Here is a 13890-nt window from a genome sequence, read left to right as displayed (position 1 = left end):
CGATAACTTGACTGTGGTCAACGTGATAGTGTTTCAGCTGAGCATTTCGTGTAAACATATTGACATTAGCTTATAAGAGTTTGTGTGTGTGTGTGTGTGTGTATGTGTGTGTGTGTGTGTGTGTATGTGTGTGTGTGTGTGTGTGTGTGTGTGTGTGTGTCTTACATGATGGGCTGCAGGAAAAGGGAGGGCTCCAGTCCTGCCTGCAATAGAGCGGGAAGCCAGTAGAGAGCCGTCTGTAAGCCTGCGTTCAGCGCCACATACAACAGCTTACTCAACTCCTCTGGCGTGAACATGCTTCTGCTCTTCTCCTCTGGTCCGGATATGTTGATGCTCTTACTCAACTGCTCTGGTCTGGAGATACTCCTTTGCTGGATTATTTGCTGCAGCTGCTCGGGTTTGTGGGTGCAAATGGCATAAATCCATACATACCCATTTAAACTTGCCCCCGCAGCTAACAACAACCGGACAGATTCACTGAGACAGAGAGAGAGAGAGACACAGAGAGAGAGAGAGAGAGAGAGAGAGAGAGAGAGAGAGAGAGAGAGAGATGAGGGTAAAGGTAAGACTGGTGGAGTGCAAGGGAAGTGTGTGTGTGAGTAATCAATCCATGTCACTCATAGTGTGTGTGTGTGTGTGTGTGTGTGTGTGTGTGTGTGTGTGTAAACCAGTTATCTCTGCGTCCGAGGGCGCAGGATAGGGGTGACTCCGAGCCAAAGCGGGAGTTAGAGTTCTGGCCGTCTGGGCTGAAGCCCTCTCTCAGCAGCAGCTCCACAGCGTGGCTATGTCCATTCTCCACAGCCAAGTACAACTGACTCACTGAAGCCACTCCACGGTCACATGCACGATCCGTCACAGTAATAAGCTTGGCTAGGATACTGCAAGGACAAAGACAAAAACACCCATCGACCCACCCACCCACACCACACACACACACACACACACACACACACACACACACACACACACACACACACACACACGTGAGAAGATGCCATGTTTCTTTGAGCAGGAGAAAATATGTTTCAAATGCATGTTTGCATACCTGATGTGTCCGAACTGCGCTGCGGCGTGGATGGGGAGCTGTGGCCATGCGCCATGGCAGGCTAGGTTTGCGTCAGCACCGTGGGTGAGGAGAACATCCACACAACCCTCATGCCCTCCTTGAGAGGCTACCATCAAGGGCGTAGCCAAGTCCAATGCCTGGGCATTAACATTCGCACCTACAACCAAGACATATATTAATATGCAATATATCACAGTATTTATAGGCAGTATATTGGCTCCCATAATATTTATATATATATATATATATATATATACATACATACATAGCATTGGATGCTTATCTTTCATCTTTTTTGTTGTGTAAACAACTGTAATGATTATGCACATGAAAAATATAAACAACTCCACCAGTAAGCCATCACACACAAGCAGCCATTTACAAAAAGCATACAGATGCAGAGCTGTGTACCTACATCAATGAGGATTTGCAGGCATTCCTGCTGTCCGTACTGTGCAGCTACAAACAAGGGTGTGATCTTGTAGTCGTCGTCATACACTTCAAGAATACACTTGCCCGCCAGGATACACACAATCTCCCTGTAACCCTGAGGAGAGAGTGGGAGTGAATTTCTGTGTGTGTGTGTGTGTGTGTGTGTGTGTGTGTGTGTATGTATGTATGTGTGAGTGTGTGTGTGTGTGTGTGTGTGTGTGTGTGTGTACCTTGTAGGCAGCTTGGTGAAAGCAGGTCCATCTTGAAGCAGTGTGTGTTCCATTGACCTCTGCCCCCTTCCTGACCAGCAACTGTACAACCTCCTTATGCCCACCATCTATAGCTATTCACAAATATACACAATGACATTGAGTAATCAAGCCTCATAGGGTGTGTGTGTGTGTGTGTGTGTGTGTGTGTGTGTGTGTGTGTGTTACCTGTGTAGAGAGGACAGGACAGGTCAGTGGTTGGCTGGTTGAGGTTGGCACCTGCTCTGAGGAGGAGTCTGACCACTCCTAGGTGTCCATGTTGTGAGGCCAGGTACAGAGCAGACTCACCCTCGTGTGTTACAGAGGCAACATAGTCACAATGACCGCGGGAGGAACCTGCTGCTCAGAGTCAACGGAGAGAGGGAATCTTAGGTGAGAGTGCACAAGGTCTACAGTCACAACAATAGGGAAGATTGAGAGGGGGAGTAAATATCGTGGCATGTTTCAACTACCTAATTTGGCACCGTCCCCTTCATCCTCTCTATTTCACCAGAGCATAAATGGCTAAAGTGACAATGTAAATATTCAATTGTAACACCAAGCATGCAGACAGCCATCATCGCAAAGCTCTCCCACTCATTTCTCACCTGCAGCCCTGAGGAGCACACGTACACACGACGTTGCACCGAGCGCCGCAGCTTCGTGGAGCGCGTTCCAGCCACGGATGTCTCTAATGTCCACGCTGAGGCCCCTCTGGATCAGAGAACGCACCAGGCCCCGGTCACCTGTGCGCACTGCCGCAGCAACGCTGGAAACGGTGTCTGTGTACCACTCAGTGAAGTCCATCCTATCACCCTCAACCAAGTCTGAAATAAGAGAGGAGAGGTGGTGAGAGGAGGGTGGAGTGGAATTTAAGTAAGTACTAATTAGCCTGAATTACTTAAAAGAAGATCAATTCAGTGCAAATATACAACTCCTGTAAAATGTATAAGGCACAAAAAAATATGGTGGGAAAAAAAGAACAGTACTGCTTGACAGATCTGTCTCTGAACACTCAAGTCCATCCTATCACCCTCCTCAACCAAGTCTGAAATAAGAGAGGAGAGGTGGTGAGAGGAGGGTGGAGTGGAGAAAGAGGAGATGGAGAGAGAGAGAGCGATGACAGGAGGGTTCAGAGAAGCAAGGAATGCAGGCTATGATAAAACAGACAGGGGTAATGATGATCGCTCAATTATACGTTTCCACACTATTCGTAAACTGTGAACACCTCATGTCATGTCCAATTCAATTCTGCTATCTGACTGATATAAGAACTACTTGGTTAGGTAGCCAGATGGCGAGCAGGCTAGGTGTGCGGTTCAATGATTGTCGCTAGAGCTCAATACAACAAGGCAATCACGTCTCTCGTAGAAGGTGGCTTATAGCAATGCAATACTTATTTCAGAGTTGTAATAAAAAGGAATTCATGTTAAATCAACGTGGGTTTACCATATGAATCCAGTTATGCAAAGTGAAGTGTTTGCCAGTCCTGTTTATTTGGCAACATCTTCTTCTTCTTCTTCTTTTTATTTGATTGGCGGTTGGCAACCAGCTTAAGGTGCATTACCGCCACCTACTGGACTGTGTGGCGCATTACCACCCCCTACCGGACTGTGTGGAACGTTCTATATCGTGGAGCTCCGCCCCATAGGGGAGCTCTGCTCCTATTGGTTTACCCGCTACCTAAAGTAGCCAATGACTGAATTTTTCAATGCCTGCGCCCGCCTGGGGTGCTATATAAAGGGGCGTCCTTCGCACCATCATTCTCCCAAAAAGTTCAGCACGGGTTTATATCTGAAGACTGAGAAGGACGACTACTAAGACTGGAGGACCCGCCAGACTTTTCCCTTCAAGATGGATCGTCCGCCGCCTATGGAGAAGTTCCTCCGGGACGCCTACCGCTGCGACTTCCAAGCAGCGGAGGACGCTTTTCAGCGGAGGAAACTTTTCCCTTCAGCGATGGATCGTTCGCCGCCGACCACGAAGAAGTTCCTCCGGGACACCTGCCGCTGCGATTTTCTAGCAGCGGAGGACAAGCAAGAACGGCGTTCTGGGCAGGCACCTCCCCAAGTAGGGATGGTCCCGCCCGCTCAGCCGGCCCTGACATCACGCCGCCCTCACCCAGCTGAGTGGTCGGTGCCGATGTCAGAATCAGAAAGCTCTGATGAGAGCGAGCGGCAGGTAGAGCACGTGCTCCCCGCCCTCGCCGCCCCATCTCGGTGCGCAGGCGGCGGCAGCGGCGAATAACATCGCCGTGTTTAACGCCGCCATTGCGAAAATCACTGCGAAACGGAGTTTTCGGCGTGATGCGGCACTGACTCTACCTCTAAACGACGGAGCCATGCCCCACTCGGCATCCCCAGCCCCCGCCGCTGACCACTGGGAGGGCCCGCTACGGCCCCCCACGGCAGCGTGGCCCGGTTTCACGGGCGGAGGGGTCGGTAATGACCCCACCACCGGTTTCCTCTTCATGGCTGCTACCTCATAAAGAGGCAAAAGAAGGAAAATCCCCACCTTACTTTTTCAGTAAAGGAGATTTTTCCCATGTTATCTACCGGAGCGGAGACCCACCTGCCTTGTCGGAGCGTGGTCCAATCGCTACCGGTTAAAAACAAGGCGGAGACTGGCCCAGCTTACCAGCGTGTGGCCAGCTCTCTGCCTAGCGGACTACCTGCCGCTGCGATTTTCTAGCAGCGGAGGACAAGCAAGAACGGCGTTCTGGGCAGGCACCTCCCCAAGTAGGGAAGGTCCCGCCCGCTCAGCCGGCCCTGACATCACGCCGCCCTCACCCAGCTGAGTGGTCGGTGCCGGTGTCAGAATCAGAAAGCTCTGATGAGAGCGAGCGGCAGGTAGAGCACGTGCTCCCCGCCTTCGCCGCCCCATCTCGGTGCGCAGGCGGCGGCAGCGGCGAATAACATCGCCGTGTTTAACGCCGCCATTGCGAAAATCACTGCGAAACTGAGGTTTCGGCGTGATGCGGCACTGGCTCTACCTCTAAACGACGGAGCCATGCCCCACTCGGCATCCCCAGCCCCCGCCGCTGACCACTGGGAGGGCCCGCTACGGCCCCCCACGGCAGCGTGGCCCGGTTTCACGGGCGGAGGGGTCGGTAATGACCCCACCACCGGTTTCCTCTTCATGGCTGCTACCTCATAAAGAGGCAAAAGAAGGAAAATCCCCACCTTACTTTTTCAGTAAAGGAGATTTTTCCCAGGTTATCTACCGGAGCGGAGACCCACCTGCCTTGTCGGAGCGTGGTCCAATCGCTACCGGTTAGAAACAAGGCGGAGACTGGCCCAGCTTACCAGCGTGTGGCCAGCTCTCTGCCTAGCGGACTAACCCCTATCACGACACAAAGGGGGTTAAACACCCCTGTCTGTAGCCGTATGGAGGGACCGTTATTTACATCAAAAACTCCTCCATGTCTATCAAGACCTGGCCCAGCTCATGAGCGTGCGGCGGGTTTTTTGGTTATCAGGCATAATAAACCTACGTCGATAAAGGGCATTGTTACTCAAAACAAGCACTCTTTACAGACGGCAAACCATCCCTAAGGAGGATTTTCCATGGTATCTACCAGAGCGGAGACCCACCTGCCTTGTCAGAGTGTGGTCGAATCGCTACCGGTTAGAAACAAGGCGGAGACTGGCCCAGCTTACCGGCGTGTGGCCAGCTCTCTGCCTAGCGGACTTACCCCTATCACGACACGAGGCGGGTTAAACACCCCTGTCTGTAGCCGTATAGAGGGACCGTTATCTACCAGAGCGGAGATCGACCTGCCTTGTCAGAGTGTGGTCGACTCGCTACAACAAACCGGAGTCTGGCCCAGCTTACCGGCGTGTGGCCAGCTCTCTGCCTAACGGACTTACCCCTATCACGACACGTAGCGGGTTAAACACCCCTGTATGTAGCCGTATAGAGGGGTCGTTATGTACATCAAAAACCCCTCCATGTCTATCAAGACCTGGCCCAGCTCATGAGCGTGCGGCCGGTTCTTTGATTATCAGGCATAATAAACCTGCGTCAATAAAGAGCATTGTTACACATAACAAACACTCTTTACAGACGGCAGCCCATCCCTTTCGAAATGACCCCACCTTGGGCTGTGCCACCTCCTTTCAGCCTCCTCCGCCCTTCAGGGGCGTGAGAGAGACTGTTTTTTGTCCTGCCCGATAAAGACACGTGCGCTCCAAGAGGAGTTTACGAATCTCCTAACAAAGGGCGCAGTGACATTGGTTCCGAGGGACCAGTGGGACATGAGATGGTACTCCCCGTATTTCCTTGTTCCAAAGAATTCGGGAGACATGAGACCCATACTAGATTTCAGGGTCCTCAACGAGAGAGTGGCGAAACGCCCCTTTCGTAGATACCTGAGGGTCGCGTATTTCGTGTGCCAATCACAGAGTGGCACAGGAAATTCCTACGTTTTGCTTTCCAAAGGAAGGTTTACGAGTACACGCGCCTGCCCTTCGGGTGCACGCTTGCTCCTCGTTTTTTCTCCAAATGCGTGCAGACAGCACTCGAACCACTGAGGCGAAACGAGATACGCATATTAGCATATCTCGACGACCTACTGGTCTTGGCCCAATGCCCAAATCGAGCCATTCGGGACGCAACCTCACTGGTGCAGCACCTCACTCAGCTGGGATTAGCTGTAAACTGGACAGAGAGTGCTCCGTGGCCGGCTCAACAGTTTTCCTATCTAGGCATTCAGTTGGATACTGCCGAGATGAGGGCCAGTTTATCGGCACCACGGAGAGCGACACTGACGTCAGCTCTCCGGGTGTGTCGAGTGACAAATACAATCACCGCTCTGTCAAGGATGTCCTTACTAGGACTGATGTCTGCAGCCCATGTAGTGGTCCCCTTAGGCCTGTTACACATGCGCAGACTGCAGAGGCGGTTCGCACGACTGCGACGGGTTCCAGTGAGACGCCGTCGCAAGTTGATTGTAATGCAGAGATCGGTTAAAACCGACCTGAGCTACTGGAGAGACCCGCGCGTCATCGCGTCATCTACTTTCTGTTATCACGGGGAGGCCCAAGGGACGACGACTGGAGGTTAGCACCCTCCATTGTGTCGCTGATTTGGGCACGGTTCGGGCAAGCAGAAGTGGTTCTGTTTGCGTCACGGACGAATGCGCAGTGTCACCTTTGGTTCTCCCTGCGTGAACAGGACAACCCGCCATTGGGAGTCGATACATTCGCACTCCACCCATGGCCGAGGGTCCTGTTATACGCGTTCCCACCCCTGACATCTATCCTCCCACTGTTGGCACGAGTGAGGTCAGAGAGGCTAGAGTTAATTCTTGTAGCCCCGGACCGTCCCGGAGCCCCGTGGTTTCCGGAACTGATGGAGATGTTGGTAGAGGGCCCATGGCCCATACCTCATCGACAAGATGCACTCTCTCAAGCCGGAGGCTTGGTGAAGGGGCCGCCTATGAGGGGGGGCCCCTCATGGCCTGGTTACTGAGAGGGATTGTTAGAACGCAGGGGTCTGACAGACGCGGTCATTCAGACCATTCAGAGTGCGCGCGCGCAATCCACTGCAAAGGGATATGCGGCGCGCTGGCGAGTTTTACACAGTGGTGTGAGGGACAGGACGTTGACCCTGTCTGTTGTCGGGTCGAAACGTTCTTGTGCTTCTTACAGTCGCTGTTGACAAGGGATTGGCGGCGGGAACTATTAAAGTTTACGCGGCTGCCATCTCAGCTTGTCATGAGGGTTTTGCGACAACGACACTGGTTTTTCAGTCATTCGCTGGGGTTAGCGTTTTTTGACTGGAGTGTGTAGGCTTAGACGCCCTCATAGGACTCTAATGCCAAAATGGGACCTGTCGATTGTGCTAGAGGCGCTGTGCGTGCCCCCATTCGAACCCATTGTCACTGTGTCGTTGCGTTGTATTGTCTCTCAAGACGAGTCTACTCCTCGCCTTGACTACGGCTGAGCGAGTGAGTGATTTGTGCGCTCTCTCGTCACGGGCAGATTGTTTGATCATATCTGATGACGAAACAAAAGCTGTATTACGCCCTAACCCGGATTTTATCCCTACGGTTAATCGTGGGTTTAGGGGTCAGAGCTGTGCTCTGAGCGCCTTTTTTTCCTCCTCCTCACGACGGAGAGAGGGAGAGGCGTTTTACATTGTATTGTCCGGTGCGCGCGTTGGCACAATATGTGAAGCGCGAGGCAGGACTGAGATCTTCTCCCCGGCTTCTGATCTGCTATGGCGGACAGAAAGCCGGGACACCACTCTCGAAACAGAGGCTGTCCCTTTGGATTTGCGAGGCTATTAGCCTCGCATACGAATCGAAGGGGCAGCCCGTGCCGACTGGCATTCGGGCTCATTCCACCAGGGGCATGGCCGCATCAGTGGCCATTCTCAGGGGAGTGGGAGTGGAGGAGATATGTGTGGCGGCGTCTTGGTCGTCGCCATCACTTTTTATACGGTGTTACTTGAAGATATTTCTTCCTCATCCTTTTCTCATTCTGTCCTCAGTTTTGCTGATGACTGATGTAGTGGGGAAGGCACTTGGATTACCCTGGTCATGGGATTCTATTCAAGTGCTGTCAGGATGAATACGGATGTGCCTGGGGAAGGGACCCTCCTCCAGGACATGTTCCGTTAGATCAACAACCCTACGTGCTCACGTAAGGGTTAGGTCAGTGATATTCTTCCTCAATCCTTTCTCATTCTGTCCTCAGTTTGCTGATGACTGATGTTGTGGGAAGGGCACTTGGATTACCCTGGTCATGGGGATTCTATTCAAGTGCTGTCAGGATGAATACGGATGTGCCTGGGGAGGGGACCCTCCTCCAGGACATGTCTGTTAGATCAACAACCCAACGTAAGGGTTGGGTAAGTGATATTTTTTCCTCATCCTTTTCTCATTCTGTCCTCAGTTTGCTGAGGACTGATGTAGTGGGGATGGCACTTGGATTACCCTGGTTGGGGATGCTATTCAAGTGCTGTCAGGATGATTACGGATGTGCCTGGGGAGGGGACCCTCCTCCAGGACATGTTCCGTTAGATCTACAACCCTGCGTGCTCACGTAAGGGCTAGATCAGTGGAGCAGACTCGGTGTGGGTTGGGCCAACTTTTTAAGGTTGTCTTGAACCAACATCAGTGGTCAGCTCCGGGTGCCGCTGAGATTGTTTTCGGATTAATAGTCTCAGTGGGGGTACATTTGGCCTCGCTCGCTCCGCCTAAACCAATAGGAGCAGAGCTCCCCTATGGGGCGGAGCTCCACGATATAGAACGATAGTTATGGAGATAGACTCCAGTTCTATGAGTGGAGCGGAGCCCCATAGGGCTGCTGGCCCACTTCGACTCGTTCAAACCCGGCTGTTTTGTATGTTTGGGAGAATGATGGTGCGAAGGACGCCCCTTTATATAGCACCCCAGGCGGGCGCAGGCATTGAAAAATTCAGTCATTGGCTACTTTAGGTAGCGGGTAAACCAATAGGAGCAGAGCTCCCCTATGGGGCTCCGCTCCACTCATAGAACTGGAGTCTATCTCCATAACTATCGTTAGCTTGACAGGTGGAAAATTGTAAATGAAATAAATAAACAAAATGGTGGGGAGGGGTAGGGGGAAAAATGTAAATGAAAGAAATAAACAAAATGGTGGGGAGGGGTAGGGTTAAATCCTACCTATCAATCCTGTTTCTTTCAGATATTTAATTACCTGGTTATTTACTTTATCTGTGTTTCCAAGTAAGTTCCCTACAGTAAACCTTAACTTAACTTTCTGAATTGCTGCTTTCAGGAGCTTTCTCTGTTCTTCATATTTTCCACATTCCAGCAGCACATGCTGAACAGATTCCGGGTTATTGCAGTGTGCACAAGTGCCGTTTGGGTGTTTTCCTATTCTGTAAAGTGTGTCATTCAACCCAGTATGACCTATCCTGAGCCGGGATATCACTGTCTCTTCTTTCCGGTTCCTGCCCATCCTACTTCCTATTCCGACTTTCTTTTGAATGTTAAACAAATGCCTTCCTGTTTCATTTCTGTTCCAGTTTTCTTGCCATAGTTCCTGCATGTGTTTTTTAATGATTGATTTTACCTCAGCTTTACTAAGTGGAATATCCATTTCTATTGATTCTGATTTAAGTGACTGCTTAGCTAATATATCCGCATCTTCATTTCCTTCTACCCCTACATGAGCAGGAACCCAAACAAAGCAAACAGTGATATCCATACTATATATTACATAAATTAAATGATGGATCTTGAAAACAATATCCTGTCTGCATGATTTCAACGATCTGATACTTGACAGTGCTGCCCAACTGTCAGAGGCAATGAGTGCATTACTAACCCTATTCTCTACCAACCATTCTAATGCTGTCAATATTGCTAGGAGCTCCACTGTGTACACTGATAAATGATCAGTGGTTCTTTTTTTAATTCCTGTTTTATACTGTGGGAAGAATACTGCAGCTCCTGTACGTCCTGTCTCTGAGTCTTTTGAGCCATCTGTAAAAATTAAGAACTTGCCTGTATAGTGCTGACCAATATAGTTTTGTACCACATTCCCAGGATGTGCATGTTTGGACTTCTTTCGTAGTTCTTGCTGTATATCTAAATCTACTAATGGATTCACATATAACCAGGGTGGAATAATTGAGTGCGGGATTACTGGACTATACCGTAATTTATCTAAATCGTACCTTTTTGCTATTGTATTCCCTATCCATCCAAAACTCATATAATGAGTCTTATTATGCTCCCAACAATCTTGTACAATAGACCTAGTTGGATGTGAACTATTCTGACCTTGGAGATTAACCCAGTAAGCTAACAATAGTTTAATTCTGCGTATCCACAGTGGCTGTTCCCCAACTTCAACTTGTATTGCTGCTACTGGGGATGTTTTAAAAGCTCCACTACATATTCTAAGTCCTTGTGATTGTTGCACATCCAACTTTTTAAGATGGCTTACTGCTGCTGACATGTATCCTAAACATCCATAATCTAGAGAAGCCCTCATCAAAGCCTGATACACATTAAACAATGCTGCTCTGCTTGCTCCCCAATCTCTCCCTGACAGGCATCTTAACAGGTTATTGACCTTTTTTACATTTATCTTTTACTTTATCCGTGTGCTGTTTCCAGGTCAACTTTTCATCAAATAAAACACCAAGGAATCTAATTACATGAACCTGTTCTAAAGTATGCCCATATAATTTCAATGACACTTCTCTCGATCGTTTAGAAAAAACTATTACCTGTGTTTTAGGTATAGATAATTTGAACCCCCACTCATTTGCCCATTGTTCCACCTTCTCAATTGCAATCTGCATTTTCTTCTCTATGTATCTCAGATTCCGCCCCCTTATCCACAAGGTCCCGTCATCTGCATACAAAGACTTCCCTATTCCTTTTTCTATTTGTTCAAAGATGTCATTAATCATGACATTGAATAATACTGGACTACAAACACTCCCCTGTGGAGTCCCATTCTCAACCCTGTATTCCTTTGAATGTTCTGTCCCTACCCTTATCTGTATTGTCCTGCCAAAAAGAAAATCTAACACCCAGTTATATAACCTACCATCTACCCCCAGTTTACTTAATTTGATTAGCAATCCTTCCTTCCACAACATATCATAAGCTTTCTCAACATCGAAAAAGACAGCTAACACCATTTCTTTGTTAGTTTGAGCTTTCCTAATTTCTGACTCAAGACGTAAAATGGAATCCATAGTATTTCTTCCTCTACGGAACCCACTTTGAAAAGGAGAGAACAACTCTTTACTTTCTAAATAGTATGTTAGCCTTTCTGTGATCATTCGCTCCATAGTTTTCCCTAACTGTGATGTAAGTGCTATTGGTCTGTAGCTTGATGGATCTGATGGGTCTTTACCTGGTTTTAAAATAGGTACAATGATTGAGTGTTTCCATTTGTTTGGAATTTTACCTGATTCCCACACTTTATTAAACAACTTTAATACTACATATAATGCATGATCCTTCATATGAGCTAACATACTATAGCAAATACCATCCTTCCCTGGTGATGATTGCCTCCTCACATTTACAGCCCTTTTTAATTCAAGCAATGTAAAAGGTAAATCTAAACTATCCCTTGTTGCACTCTTCTTTACATTAACATCTATATTCTGAGCAAGAATTGTATCCCTACGGTGTCTAGCATTTACTGTTAAATTACCTGAACTGTGAACTTTCACTAGTGTTTCTGCCAGAAGTTCTGCCTTATCTTTTTTACTGACTGCTGATGTATTGCTACCTGTCAACACTGGTATTACATAATTCCTTTTAATTCCACTCATTCTTCGGATCATTCCCCATATATCAGACAGCTTAGTCTCCCTTCCTATCGTATTACAATATTTCCTCCAGTATGTCCGTTTAGCTGTTTTTATAGTTTTCCTAACTACTGCTTGTGCCCTTTTATATTGAATTAATGATTCCAGAGAATGATGTTTTTTCAACTGTCTAAATGAACTATTCCTATGCTTAACTGCTTGCCAACACTCTTTATCCCACCAAGGTACATTCTTCCTATCTTTACACCCTTTACTCATCGGTATTGTTTCCTGTACTGACTCTATAATGGCTGACACCAACTTCTCATTAAACTCATCCACATCTAATATTTCCTCTCTAAGTAACGGTTCAACCTTGACCCAACTAATTTGCTGAAAGTTCTCCCAGTCAGCTTTATCCAACTTCCATCTCGGTATCTTAATGTCCTCTTCTTGATTTACTTCTACTCCAAGCATAATACTTATAGGGTAATGATCACTCCCCACTGTAGACTCCCTTAACACTTCCCAATTTGTGATACCTGCTATTCCCATTGAAGCCAGTGTTAAATCTATTGCACTCTCCTTATTTTGAGCACTATTATATCTAGTACCTCTCCCATCATTCATACACACCAATCCCTTATCCTCTATAAATTCCTCTATAATTAAACCATTTGCATCTGTTCTTTCACCCCCCCACAATGCACTGTGTGCATTAAAGTCCCCACACCATATCACTTTACCCTGTGCTTGTGCACCCACCATATCTAATGTGTCATGACATAATCTTTTACATGGATTATAATAGTTCACTATTACAAACTCATCTTTCCCTGTCCACATTTTCACCACTATTGACTCATGTTCTTTCCCCAAGTTAATTACTTTAAATATTGTCCCATTTTTAACAAATGTAGCCACACCACCACCATTCCCATTCTTCCTATCATTCCGAATACCTACATAACCCTGTATTACAAAATCCCATTGCGGTCTCAACCATGTTTCCTGTATACATATTACATTAGGTTTCTTTTGTAAGTCTACAACAATTTTTTTAAATTCCTGTCCATTAGCAATGAGACTTCTTGCATTCCACTGTAATATACTTAAGCACATTATGAAGGACCAGCATCACCAGGTGATGAGTGTAGTTGTGCATTTAGTTTTAGAATCTTCTCAACTCCATCACATTCCAGACCCTTTATTCCCAGATATCTCTTCGCTGCTTTCACTATTATTTTTATCTTCTCTGTCTTACTGTTCGCTTGTGAGGAACAATTAATTACATCAACCATAAAGAGTACAAAATCATGTTTCCCCACCACCAATGTATCTTCCTTTACTTTACTACATCCCTCACATGATTTAGTTATGCTGCTCTCCTCTCCTTGTTCTGCCCTGACGATCTCAGCACTAGCGGTGAATCCACCTGGCTTCATCACTCTTTTAGCTGCTTCAGCATACAGTATGTGATCCCATGAGAAACTTTTACACGCTGTACTTCCGCTGCTTTCTTACTGACCTCACAACCCCCGTAAGCAGAGCTATGTTCCCCCCCCCGCAGTTACAACACTTTAGTTTGGCATTCTCTTCGCATCTCCCATACTCATGGTCACCAGCACACCTTCCACATCTCTGCTTGCCTTTGCACACAGCCGCCACATGCCCAAACTTTTGGCACTTGAAGCACCTCAGTGGTGGGGGAATATATAGCCTAACATCATAGCACATATATCCGATGAATACTTGAAGGTAACCTTTCCTCGTCAAATATCAGAAGAACTGACAAACTATCACACTTCTCTCCATTGCGAGTGGTTCTCAGGCGCTTTACCTCACTGATTTTAGCTCCCTTCAAGTGATCCTTAA

The sequence above is a fragment of the Nansenia antarctica genome (genome assembly GCF_963989245.1).
Source record: "Nansenia antarctica genome assembly, chromosome: 18".
In the NCBI taxonomy this organism is placed as follows: Eukaryota; Metazoa; Chordata; class Actinopteri; order Argentiniformes; family Microstomatidae; genus Nansenia; species Nansenia antarctica.
This window is presented reverse-complemented; position numbering follows the sequence as displayed.